The sequence below is a fragment of the Filicampus tigris genome, chromosome 6, assembly GCF_054856515.1.
Source record: "Filicampus tigris isolate MCC_2025a chromosome 6, RoL_Ftig_1.0, whole genome shotgun sequence".
Lineage (NCBI taxonomy): Eukaryota > Metazoa > Chordata > Actinopteri > Syngnathiformes > Syngnathidae > Filicampus > Filicampus tigris.
Window position 1 is genome coordinate 25,551,435 of NC_141222.1, and position 13,191 is coordinate 25,564,625.

The 13,191-nt window shown below is 39.4% G+C and overlaps 1 protein-coding gene across 11 annotated transcripts in view; it reads right to left on the reverse strand.

Annotated features, from left to right (window-relative positions):
* sorbs2a (sorbin and SH3 domain containing 2a) overlaps nucleotides 1-13,191 on the reverse strand; it is a 52,194-nt gene that overhangs the window by 33,731 nt on the left and 5,272 nt on the right. The window contains exon 1 of one of the 11 annotated variants that reach the window (XM_086034471.1): nucleotides 9,972-10,203. The exons of 9 other annotated variants lie outside the window; for them this stretch is intronic. The gene's annotated coding sequence lies outside the window, so the exon portion shown is untranslated. Of the gene's footprint in view, nucleotides 1-9,971; nucleotides 10,204-13,191 lie in introns of those variants that run through there. One more of the 11 variants, XM_086034464.1, reaches the window with a different exon arrangement.

Sequence of the window (13,191 nt, forward strand, 5' to 3'; positions counted from 1 at the left end):
ATTAGAACATCATGGTGGCTATAAGCTGCAACAAAGCATCTCATCAGCAACCACAGAATGCACAAATGACTTCCTCTTTGTCGTGGACCCGCATTCCACACGCTTACACAAATAGCAGCAATTTACACCATGTGAAGCATCACCATCAGGTGTCCCATAACACCGCCTCGCAAACAAGGGAATTTTATCACGCACGTTACTACTTTCTCACCATACAATGAAATCTTGCATATTTGTGGTTCGACATTCACAAATTCGCAGATGTTTTGGAACCAGAGGGCGGGAGCACATTACGCCAATTTTGAAATTGCTGCATTGGCTCCCTGTGTGTTTCAGGATCGATTTTAAATTACTTTTATTAGTTTATAAATGTGTTAATGGTCTTGGGCCATCTTATTTATCTGATTTGCTTTTATCATACCAGCCCTCGCGGATCCTGAGGTCCTCTGGCGCCGGCCTTTTATTTATTCCAAGGGTGAGGACCAAAATGCATGGCGAGGCTGCATTCAGCCGTTTTGGTCCTCACCTTTGGAATAGCCTGCCAGAGGACGTCAGGTCTGCAGAGACTGTTGATATTTTTAAGAGGAAGCTCAAGACACACCTTTTTAGTTTGGCTTTCAACAACTTTTAAATAATTTATCTTTTCTTTTGATTGAAGATAATTCTATGTTTTGCTTTGAATGTTTTAAAGCACTTTGAGTTGCATTTTTATGTATGAAAAGTGCTATATAAATAAAATGTGATTGATTGATTGATTGAATCCTGTTATTCACTGTAAAACTCACTTAGTCGCTTCTTTTTTTTTCTTTTTTTTGTTTAGCTCAAGCCAAAACAAATGCATTACTTTCATGCCACCTTGTGGAATTTTGTTGTTGTTGTTGTTGTTGTTAGGTTTAATCCACTGATGGTTTTGTTTTTTTGGTCTTTTTGGTCTGGACATTTAAGATGTACTTGAATCCACACTCAAAATGAAAATGAAAGTGAAAGTATGTTTCTGCTTTTAAAGTGAATAACAGCCTGTGTAGTCAACATCGTCATTACAATTTGCCTGTGCTCCCTAACATGTATCAAATTGTGTGTAAATTCCAAAAGATACGTTTGAAATTGATGTCATCGTACCCACGGGCTCAGCTTGTGGGCACAGTGATGTCAATTTCAGTTATATATAGTATTACGTTGTTGTTTCTACATTGGCAAAAATGTGTTATATTGTTTTTAACATCATCATAAAAAGTTTGGGTAACTTACAGCGATTTGACACATTTGATTTCCATTATTTACAATGAAAAATGTGTTTCCATAAACAAACATCTTTAAGATATTGTAGTTACATAATCGACTTGCAAAGCTGCAAGGAGGAACCCCTGAAATTGTTGTGGGGATCCAACAACAAGGTGCACATCCAGAAGTATTTTTTCCCTCAAGAATGTAATTTTTGTATTTAGGTTTTTTCTTTGATTTGTCAATCCAAAAGTATGACTCTTAGTGACGCAATTACCTTTAGGATTGACGCCAATCAGGACTGTTAAGCCTTTGGCGGCTGTCGTAGTTATTTCTGTAGGTGTCAGTTTTATGAAATAGACGAGACATAAAATGCTAGGAGAGGGGTAAATAATATCAATATTTAATGTAGGGAAAGTGTTTTATAAGACGCTGGGGTCTATATCAAGCCGTATGTTGTGGGATACTTTCAGCCTCTCGAGACCCAATCTTCACCTTCACGCGGTGTCCCTCATAAATCTATCTCCAAGCACCACACACACACGGACTGGGTAAATCATGAGTGTGGCGTCACGAGCTGTCGGCATCCAAACGATGGTCAGCTTATAAACAGGATTGTGTTTCTTGGGGACAGATCTGCGGCGTCACAGCAGCTGTGTCTGTGGTGTAAATGTTATGGCTGGACTGACTGGGAGGAAACCCACTGAACAGTCCAAACACACCTTGTGAAGCTCACCAAATTTTGCAGGCGAGGCAATCCTGGTGAAAATGTGGTTATGGTTTGCATGTTTGACTCCCAAAAATTTGCTAGGCTATACACAATGGAGTTTTGGGAAAATTCAGCCCCCAAACTTAGATACATAAAATTTATCAGGCATGATTATCGCAAGTAGACCTACAAAAATGTCTCGAAAAGCCATGCTTGGAAAGAACACGAAAAGTCTGCCATTTTTGTTTGAAGCAGCTTGTTTTGCCCTTTTCCCGGGCTCCTTTCAAAGTAGAGATAGGCCGATATGGTTGATTCAGGACTGATACCGAACTGAAAATGTAATCTTCCTTCCCAAATCTTCCTTATATGGAAAGTTTTTCTTCATGTCGGCTCGTTCGCAGATCGGCCGTGTCTCTGAGGAGGCCTATGTCACATCTCTGGAGTACAGAAGATTTTAACCAGGACCTCGGTCATATCGAGCTGACATATTTAAGTTCAGTTAGTACACAGGAACGACTGCGTACATGGGAGTTCCTCGTTGGCAGAGTCTTTAAATACATTTGCTGATGAGCTTAATCTGTTGACATCCTTTGAGTACGTCTCTGTACGAGGGACCAACGCGGGGTCAGGACCCTTGAGGCTATATACATAGCTTATCTCCCTTGTTCACACTCGCCTGCTCTTCGCATAAAGAAATCCACCCATCTGTTGAGTGTACACCGGTTTAATTTAGTATAGCAATAGCCATCTGTTAAACCCTTTCTACGCAATTTACGAAATGCTTCGGATGAATGTGCATCGTTTCTGGAAAATTAATCGCCGAGTTATGTATGTTTTCATACGAAAAGCGATTGGATGTATATATTGATATAATGTGAAACAATTTAGACCAAAAAATAAATAAATCGGCTGAAAACATATGAAAACTATAGGGCATCTGAAAAACGTGGTTCCACTGTATTTTAGGGCTCAATAGCGCACTCTGGAAAGTCAGATAAAATAAACCATGGGATTAGTTACAGCATAGAAATGATTTAGAATGTCTATTGTGCACACAAAAATGCCTTAAGGGCCTGTGGCCAAAGTTTACTCGGAAGTTGGACAATTTGGTTTGATGCAGCCATTTTCGGCAAATTTCAACGCTCAAACGTTGACGTAATCCAACTCGGAAATTGACCCAAATGAAAGCAGCTGAGAAGCAGGTAACCTTGTTGGACGGGCGATACTAAATTGCCAATCTTTTTGGCCTCCACCATTTATGAAAGGTGAGCAAGTTAAGGCATCAGATTTGAATCATTTCCCAGATTCGTTGTGAAAAATAAGCTGTGAGGCCTGGTCATCATTGAAATCAGCATCTGTCATAGGGTATGGTTAACAACAATGCCAACATTAATAAATAGAAATATTTCTCCATGGTGTAATAGCGGGAGAATGACTTTTTGACAAAAGTGAAGAAACCAAAAAAACAACTAAATAAATACAAAATCCTAATCAAGTGTGCTACTGCATATGGCTCGTTTTCATCAAACTACCATTTTGAGCACGTGCAGCTGTGACTTTTTGGTTTTACAGTCTCACGGTTATTACACTCGCATATGATTATGCGTGCGGGTCTTCTTTGTGGTCTACCAGAGCCCAAATTACAGTCACTGGATAAACCGAGGCAAATTCAGGCCTTTGAATAACTCAAAAGTAACTCACTTACTCAGCGAACTAGAAACAGAGTTAAAAGCATTCGAAAAATTATTCCCACTATTTACATTTTTATGACAAAAAATGTGCTTAGTCATACAATGGTATACAACTTTTCTTCATAGTTGTATGATAATCGAGATTGTTGATTTAAAAGAAATCCTTGCATAAACAGGTAGTTACCAATTACCTCTGTTCCCAGATAGCATTGTTGAAGCATACTGACATTGAACAGTTTGAAATCTGTTGCTAACCAAAACAGCATCAACTAGGAAGCATGTACAGCCTGGCAACGTAAACTTACCGCCCATTGTAATTGACTACCTTGTGTGGTATTAAAAATGATCATACACTACATGCAGGCAGTGTCTTTATTTATTAAAGTGATTGTGTGGTTGCTCCACGAAGTCATGTGCATCCATGTTTATGTATTTGTTTTCGTACTTGTCCTTTTTATTTCGTTTTAATCTTTAACTTGACATCAATGGTAGTAGCAGTAAATTATTCGGAAAATGCTTAAGAAATAAAAGACTCTTAATCCTTTGAAGTCCACTTGGTTATAAGCAAGATTTTAGCAGTGTCCATGTCTGCGGCCTCCGACACATTCCCTTGTGAGGCCGCGAGATTTGCAAGATCAAGCACAATCATTTCAAGGGCAGGGAGAATCCTGACCTCATTTGCTACTTCACACTCTTAGCAGCACAGCCTGTGTCAAACATTTCCCTGAAGTTTTGCTTTTTCTGCCCCCTTTCAGGATTCCACATAGTAAATGTTCAACCACAACGCAATGCCAAGTATGCGAGACCTGAGCTGGCATTTAGAGCCTACACCGACAAAACAATGTGCTGAATATAAATTAGTCTAACTGTCACGTTAACGACAAAGACATAAGGTGCGCTGCCGATGCCTACGTTTAGCACAGTTAAAACAAAACGTTAAGAAATTAAAGCTTTGATGCGAGCTGGACTGAAGTCCTGTGAAATTTGTTGAGGTTTTGCGAGAGATAATGTGTCAAAATAAAACAAGAGAATTCAAACACTCGATGAAGTAACAATTAAAAAGTGTGGATTTGACATTTTTAGGCAAAACATTTATAATGCCAAACCACCTATGAATACATAAAAGCAAGCAAGGCTAACAGCGGCTTGATAAATGACTTCCATTTGGTTCTTGTGCTTAGCTTGGGTAGGTGTTCTAAAGTTATGCTAAACAGAATTTTAATGCAAAACAAGGTTGGTGGTTGATCGAGTTTTTAAACAGCATACTGTAAATTCAACGGTGGTATGCCTAAAACGATCCAATCAGCTTCTTCACTTGCTTTTGTTTTTATTCAGTTCTAAAGCCACTAGTTGAACAACCGCCACATTGAACAAAGTCTCTGTTATCTGTTTGTTCAACCTCACCACTCATTAGTGGACCCCCCGTGGGGAGGCCCATACGCTGACCCCCCCCCACCCGCCGGCCCGTTCGTCCACTGCGCAAACGACACAGGGCCCGTGTGTTCGCCGGATTGCGTCACGGGCGCCGCTAACAGCAACGGGAGCGCTAATGCAATTATGCAATGACAACCCCAGCGTCTCTCTCTCTCTTTCTGTCTGCTCTCTCTCTCTCTGGAGTTGAGGGTGCGGAAGGAGACGAATTACATGTGACAAGTTGAGGTGTCTTGTCGTTTCTATACACGGCTCTGGACAGCAGCAGAGAGGGTGGGGGGGAGCAAAAAAGGAAACGGGCACATGGGCTGAATGTAAATTGCAAGAGGGCTGAACAATTAATTGATTTAAAATCAACATCACAGTGTAGTAGAATGTAATTTTCAAAGAGTAAAGCCAGCAATTGGGGGGGGGAATGCTTTATCTTGGTTGGTTACAGATTCATTTGTTGCTTGTGGTTGGTAAAAAAAAAAAAAAAAAAAATCATGGGAAGAGGGCATGGAAAAAAAAAAAAAGGTCTTAAATTGCGGTTGCAATATTGAAATTAGATTATTTTTCAAAATTCTTCAGCAAAAGAAGAAATACTGTACATGGACACTGCAGAAACTGATAACAACATCCAGGATCATTTAAGATGTCTGACATCCACTTTTTAGTTGCTGCTCGTTTTCCCTTTTCTCCATTTGTCCCCTACAGAACCACACATTAGCATGTTGTGGATGTATCGCTCCAAACTACATACTAGGAGAATTTATTGCTTGTGTTATCTTTTTTTATTGCTTTTTGACTCTCGTCTCCATCGGTGCCTTTTTAAGTAACACACTCGCCGGTGTTATTTTTTGTTGTCTCTCCTGTCTCAAATGGCATACTAGAAAGTGATGTTGTTATTGTCGTCTTTTGAGACTGCTTTCTGTTCTCTCTCTTTTCACTATATTTGTCCCTTCTCAAACGACAAACTAGCAGGTGTTGTTGCTGCTGTACCTCTTTTCTCCGCCTCTCTGTTCCCTTGTAACATACTAAAAGCTGTAATTAGTCTTAGGCCAGACCATTATGGATTTTTTTTTTTAAGGTAGATGCCAATTCCCATATTTGGTATAATAAAATTCAGAAATCAGCCGATTATTTAAAAAAAAAAGATATAATAAATAAAATAACAAACTTAACACTTAAAACAATTAAGATATGAATTACAGACAGAACATTTAATTGGTTTACATTACATTGTCCTTTAGTGTTTGTTAAAATTCGCAGCAGAGAGAAAAAATTTGGGAATTTGAGGGGGGGGGCGTGTTTTAATATCATAATCATGGTCTTGTGTTGCAAAAGAGATTGCCAAAAAAAATGCTGTTGTTGCTCCTTTTATTGCTCTTTTATGTGTCTTGCAGTCTCTCCGTCTGTCCTCCCCAACCATGTATCGTACTACCCGGTGGACTTCCAAATATATTCTAACACAAACTCCCTTGGCACAGAGCAAAAAGACAGAATGAACACCCGCTGCAGAAAGGGCAAGGTTTAAAATAAAAAAGGGGAAAAAAAAGATGTCTGTAGGAACGATACAATAGAAACACAAGACTAATGTTTTCAGCATCAGACAGCCCCGGGCTGCAAACAACACGGCATCAAAGATCAGACACAGTGAGCGAAAAAACAATGTAGCTGGGAGCTCCTCATATAAAAAAGACAAGATATTCTGTCTTAAAATGGCTGCAAAAGACAACAGTTAATAGTTTGCCTTGGGATAGACAGAGGAAAGTGAGCTACATCCACGCTTTGTGCTGAAAAATTGGCACAGAAACCGGAAAAAAGAGATGTTGCCACGCCAAAATAACTTTTTCAAATTCTATTTATCACACTGTTGCACTCGATGCGAAAAGCTCACAATTTGCTGAAGCGTATTTTTCCTGATCATTTGGGTCAGTGTTCAAGTTCAGGAAGTTATTGCGTGCCGTTTGAAAAAATTGCTTTTGTCGGACTACGGGGAAAATTAATAATCCATTTTAAATACGTTAACTTATTTATTTATATTTTCATTAATGTATTTATTTATTTTATTTTTATTTATTTATTTATGTATTTTTTGTAACAACAACCATGCAACGGAGAATGGATGCGGCGTTAGCGTAGCGACAAAAGCAGTGCTCTGTACAAATAAGTTAACAATAATTTGCCAATACTGTATATAAGATACAGGTCTATTAGTGCATTCAGTAGCAATACTGAATTATTGTTCAATTATTGTTATATTGTGCTGAAAAGCCAGGACAAAGATGTGTGTATCAAACAATCAACCGTACAACTAATATTATCCTGTATATTATTCATTTTTTTATTTTTCATTGACTTGTGACTTTTTGTTCTACTGCTACGTCCATTTTCAGTTCCTTGGTGGTCATCGCACTTTTCCGAACACATTTCTGGAGTTTAGACACTGAAGTCGTGTGTGATTCATTTGTGTACTGTATTTTGACCGGTAGTTTTTGGGTCGGTTTCCAAACATTTTACCGTATAAAGTTCGCCTGCTATTCACAGGCAACAAGGACCGAACCCTGACACGAAAAGTGAAAATTTACAATCATGGCACCCCCAAAACAGTTCATGACAGCCTATAGATGCCCAGGATGGCAACGTACTACATGAAGCTCCTCAACTCACTTCAACATTAGTTCCTTGGCACAAAGATGCCACAGGATGGTGCCAAAGCAATACTGTTGCTATTAGACAAAGAAAATGTGACTTTTTCTGCAAACAACTGAAGATAGGATTACTCAACAAATATGCAGGGAAACACTCTTGATTTTTATAATGTTTTTGCTTCTAGTGCAAACCGCATGAGAGCAGAAACAAACAAACGAAGAGTCAGAACTGAGGTAATAAATGAAAAATCAGGTCTCTCAGCATTTCCAGCTCAAATCTGAAATGAATATTTTACTATGTATGCAATATAAGAAAAAAAAAAGCTTTTTGGGTATGAGCAAACAGCTCCCCTCACACTGGCTCTATTTAGGTGAGCAAACTATTCCAATAACAGTTTGTCATTTGAAGCCTACTCAAAGTGAAGGCCTATCAGCAGCATTCCGTATGCATAGTCCAGATTCCCCAGGTACCGGCGTTAAGTGTCCAGTACGGAGATAAGAGCGACTTGATTAGCAGGGGGTGCTGCTATATTTACTGCCGTTAGATAAGACCCTCTGCCCTCTAAGGTTGACTAGGGCAGTGCAAAAATATAGGGGGTTCGGAAGGCACTTTTAGACGGACTGTGAAAGACGGTATTTTTCCGGCCGTTTCTGCAGGTTTAAGGGAGTGAAGAATTTTGGGGGAAATTTTTCAAGGACACGTCAAATTAAATTTAAGACATCTCCATCCCTGAGTATGACCATTAGGCAAAAGAACTTCAAATTTTCAAGTGTTGTTTGCAATAACGTGTTCTAATAAAGGTAATATTTTCAAGCCCTTTTCCAATTTCGGATCTCTCCTTCACTACAAATGAGCATCAAGAATGGATTTTTTTCCATGTTTTTACAAAGTTTTATATGCAGGTTTAAGGGAGTGAAGAATTTTGGGGGAAATTTTTCAAGGACACGTCAAATTAAATTTAAGACATCTCCATCCCTGAGTATGACCATTAGGCAAAAGAACTTCAAATTTTCAAGTGTTGTTTGCAATAACGTGTTCTAATAAAGGTAATATTTTCAAGCCCTTTTCCAATTTCGGATCTCTCCTTCACTACAAATGAGCATCAAGAATGGATTTTTTTCCATGTTTTTACAAAGTTTTATATTTTAGACTAAGTTAAGAGTTCTTAATATCATTATCGGGGCACTTCCATTAAATAGTCATGCCCGTCAATAATGCGATCATCAAGGCTAAGGCATTAACAGGCTAAAAATTATATCTCCAAATTTCAAAGGTTTTATAAAATTTGGGGATAATGTTTGTGACCAAATTTGGTCCTTTTTAAGTTAATAAACATAACCTGATACAGCAATTTTGCAGAATCTCTGCATAAATAGAGGCAAAATGTCACAAACACGTTTTTCAAGGAAGACCGGTGAGTGATTTCTCAGTGATGTTTGCAGGGAAAGCATAAAAGCATATTCCTTGTGCAAATTGAACGGAAAAGCCTTGGTGCACACCTACTTGAGGTGTGGGAGATTGCGGTGACATTCCTCAACACCCCCGAGAGCGCACTCCTAATGGAGGCATCACTGCTTTGGCTTTTGTCGAGCGTGAAAAAGTGTGTAACAAGAGACGCAAGCTGGGAGCAAGAGCACAGAAAACAAAATTGCTGGGGTAAAAAACTAAGAGGGCATTGTTTTTAGTGGACAACTTTGAATCCCTCATTAAACTTGTAGAACAGGAAAAAATTATATTGCATGTATATTTTATTTGTTATGGTTTCCTGTACTTTAAACGGTCAATTTGACCTCCAAAACAACAGGAGATGAAAAAAAGCAATCACAACTTGAAGCTATCAAAACTGAAGAAAGCGATATCATTGTTGAGCCAAGTTGATATCGCAAACAATGTTTGAAAATGCTACAAAGATATTCATTGACATCAAAAGATTTCATTGGAGTGTTCCCTTTTCTGTATTTTTTGCTTCTCAAACCTCAGCAAATGAGCGAGGTTCTGAGATAAAACCTTTTAATCTTGACACTGTTTCCCTTTGACACATTAATATTTTAAATCCTAAACTGCGAGTTAGGCCAAACCAGATGAATCGAATTCCACATTATTTTTTGGGGGGCTATTCCAGTCATCAAAGCGGTCTAGTCTTCCACCGTATGCTTTCTTACGTTCCTAAGTGAATACCTATGAAATCCCGTGGCAGAAGCCAGGGCATTGTTTGCGTCATGTAACCCCAGGGATGACCACCCAGCCGGCAAGATGCAACATTCCGAAGAAAGTTCAACTCTTACCCTCATGAAACCAAAAAGACGGGAGGCTTTCAATGAGGCGAAGACGTCCTCCAGCTCTCCTTGTATTTTTGTTGGAAGCTCAACTTTTGCTGCCTTCTTTCAAGACGGTTGGAATGAGTCCCCCGTCCTGTCGGGGCTGTATTATTCCCACATGTGTTGAAAACTCAGGATGGACAACAGAGTGAGGTGGGCGAGGGAGAGAGGGGGGGAGAGAGAGAGAGAGAGTGACTGGCAAAGAGAGTTCCCTGTTTGGGTGAAGCGGTGATCAGATCCTGCTATTTACAGACGCGGGCATGCTGGTCTGTGACACTGGAACGTTAACCCCCCACACCACCCACCACCACACACTCTGTGTCAGGGTCTGACTAACTCTTATTTTATCACATACCATACAGTCACGCTATGCACAGACCTGTGCCTATGTACTGTACGTATAGTCAACTGCTAATGCAAACAACAATAGGAAAAGGGCAGTGGCCTGGGAAGTAGCTAAGTATGGACTGTACTGTACTGTACTGTACTGTACTGTACTTGAGTAAAAGTGACAGGTATCTGAATTATTATTATTATTGAAGTATTTATTTACTTTTACAGCAGGGCTGCCATTAACGGTTATCGGGTTAAAATAATTATATTTTAATTGCAACCCCTTTGTTGTTTGTTCCAAAAGTATGTTATAGAACGTGCAAAACATAAGATACGGTATCGAAAGTATCGATACTTCATCAACGGATCGATACTTGGTATCGGCAGAAAAAGTTTCACGATAGATCGCGGTATGATATTTTTTCCCTGGCCTCACTCAATTTACATGTGAAATGTCAAATCAATTGTAATGAATTTAAATTCCATTAATCGGTTTCGATCCACTAAAACCATGGGTGGCAGGGTTTTAAAAAAAATATCACCGTAATTTACAAAAACATAATTAAACATAATAAAAGATAATCATAAGGTTTTAAGTCCTCATAACTGTAATGTGTGTCTTTAATTGGTGTCACCTAGTGAGTGATGTCAGTAACTTGGTAAGTTAGTCTGCTTGCGAGCTATTGGACTGAGTTTTGGCCTACTGCGGCTTCTTGAGAACTTCTTGACAGACAGTGGCTCTCAATTATTTTCTTTTCAAAACACCACCAAAACTAAGATTTACCCCATCCACGGCTTTATTCGGAAGAATTGGTTGTGGTGAAAGTGTCAGTAAAAGTTGACAGTAAAAAATCCCTTTTTACTTCTGTACTTTTTCATCAAAGTCTATACTTTTTTATTACTCAAGTAAATTATTTGAATCAGTACTTCTAGTTTTTCCAGTCTTTTTTTTTACACAGGTATCTGTACTTTAAGTACAAAGTGTAAGTACTTTTGACAGTTCTGGGGAAAGGGCAGATAAATGATTGAAGGGTACAGCGGGGGTTAAAGTCGCACGCTAGCAGTAGCATGTTGTCAGCGCACGGCTATGCGAGAGCGTTTGACTTCCACATAACCCTGTCGAATTCCACCCGCCGAGATTTTCTTTCACTTTCCTGTGCTGACACTTTGATCGCCTGCAAGGGTCACGTCGCCCTCCGAGACGCGTCGACGCTGGCCGACACGCACGCTAACATTCCTCGCCGCCAATGCCACAACAGCGGGTATAAATACTTTTATCTTCTGTGGAGCCTCTGAAGTTTAGGTGGTCAAATTTCGGATTTGACCAAAATTCATGGGAAAAATTAACTCGTAACTCATATTAAAAAAAAAAAAAAAAAAAAAATCCAACCCTGTTATTCAAAAACAGGATATTATTTAAAATTGTCAGTGCATACAGAAATTGATTACGATTCAGTTACTGTACTTCTTGGGTCAGTAAAATGTTTTTCAAAGTAAAAGCAGATGTTTGCACATGTGTTACTTTGATTAAACGTAAAATTCTGTTTTCATGGAGCACTACAGAAATCTGAGAATATTTACTACACAGAGGCTAAAATTCCATGATTTGGACAATTTGAAGGTAAAGAAGGTCTCTAAACGATGAAAGGAATATCGAAATAGTTAAGTTAGTTGTCCATTATTGGAATGTGAATTGTTGCCCCTTTGTTGTATTTTAATAAACAAAATAGCACTGCATTATATAAAACAATACGGTATAGTCCCTCTTTTATCATGGGTTGGTTACGTTCCAGACAAACCCACAATAGAGAAAAAAATCCTGATCCGCTGTTAAATTACACCACTGCTGAGAACAGTCCAGACCTTTCTTTGCATCATTTTGAGAAGTTTACCACCCATCTTTCGGCGGGCATCAACCCCGCTCACCTGACTCAAGGAAGTCTACTGGAATCTTTATGATGCTTTTTTTGGCTTTCAAGCTGTCTGGTTCTCAGCCGGTGGCCAGCACTACTTCTCCGCTAACCAGGTACCTTTGAAGGAGCAGGGCGTCTTTTTAGAACATTACAGAAAGTAAAATGAGTCCAATTTTTTGCGGCAATATTTCATCACGCGAGACGCCCGCATACCATGCGAGATCTCAGTAGACCTTACAAGACTTCAGTTCAGCAAGCTTCAAATGTCAAAACATGAATAAGTTGGATTAAGCAAGGAGTTAGCGTCCCCACTTTATCTACGCAGTTTGCGTCTCACTATGAATACATTTCATGTGCTCATACGACAACCCGCCTCACGTCATTGATTATTTTACTGCTGTGTAATTCATCCGGGAGTGTATATATTTGGACGTGACCACAGGCAGGTCGACTATACACACAGTCCGACTCCGAGACTGGCTTCTATTCGCAGAAGGCTGATGTAACGACTGATATTAGCATCTCATATTTAGACCCCCGACACCTAAACCCAATGCAAGTGGCTACTGTGCAGCGCGCCGTCTGGGACTGCAGCCACTGCCTCGTCCCTTCACAACACTGGACCCAAGAAAATGAAGTAATGGGATGACTGAGAGAAAAGCGTTAGCATAGTCATGAAGTATGAGCTTAGCAAAAAACAAAACCATACGCATAGGACAAAAATATGAATACTGTACAACGGGCGGAAATTAGGGGTGTGCATCTCTCCAATAAAGGACGATTCTATACGTATCTCGATACATGGGGTGCGATATGATTCAAGGACAGTTTGATTTTTTTTAAGTGGAACAATTCGGTTCGATTCAGTTCGACATGGTATGGCTCTGTTTGAGAGGGTGTGATGCAATGAGTTTCTTGTTGTTTTACATACGTATGAATGA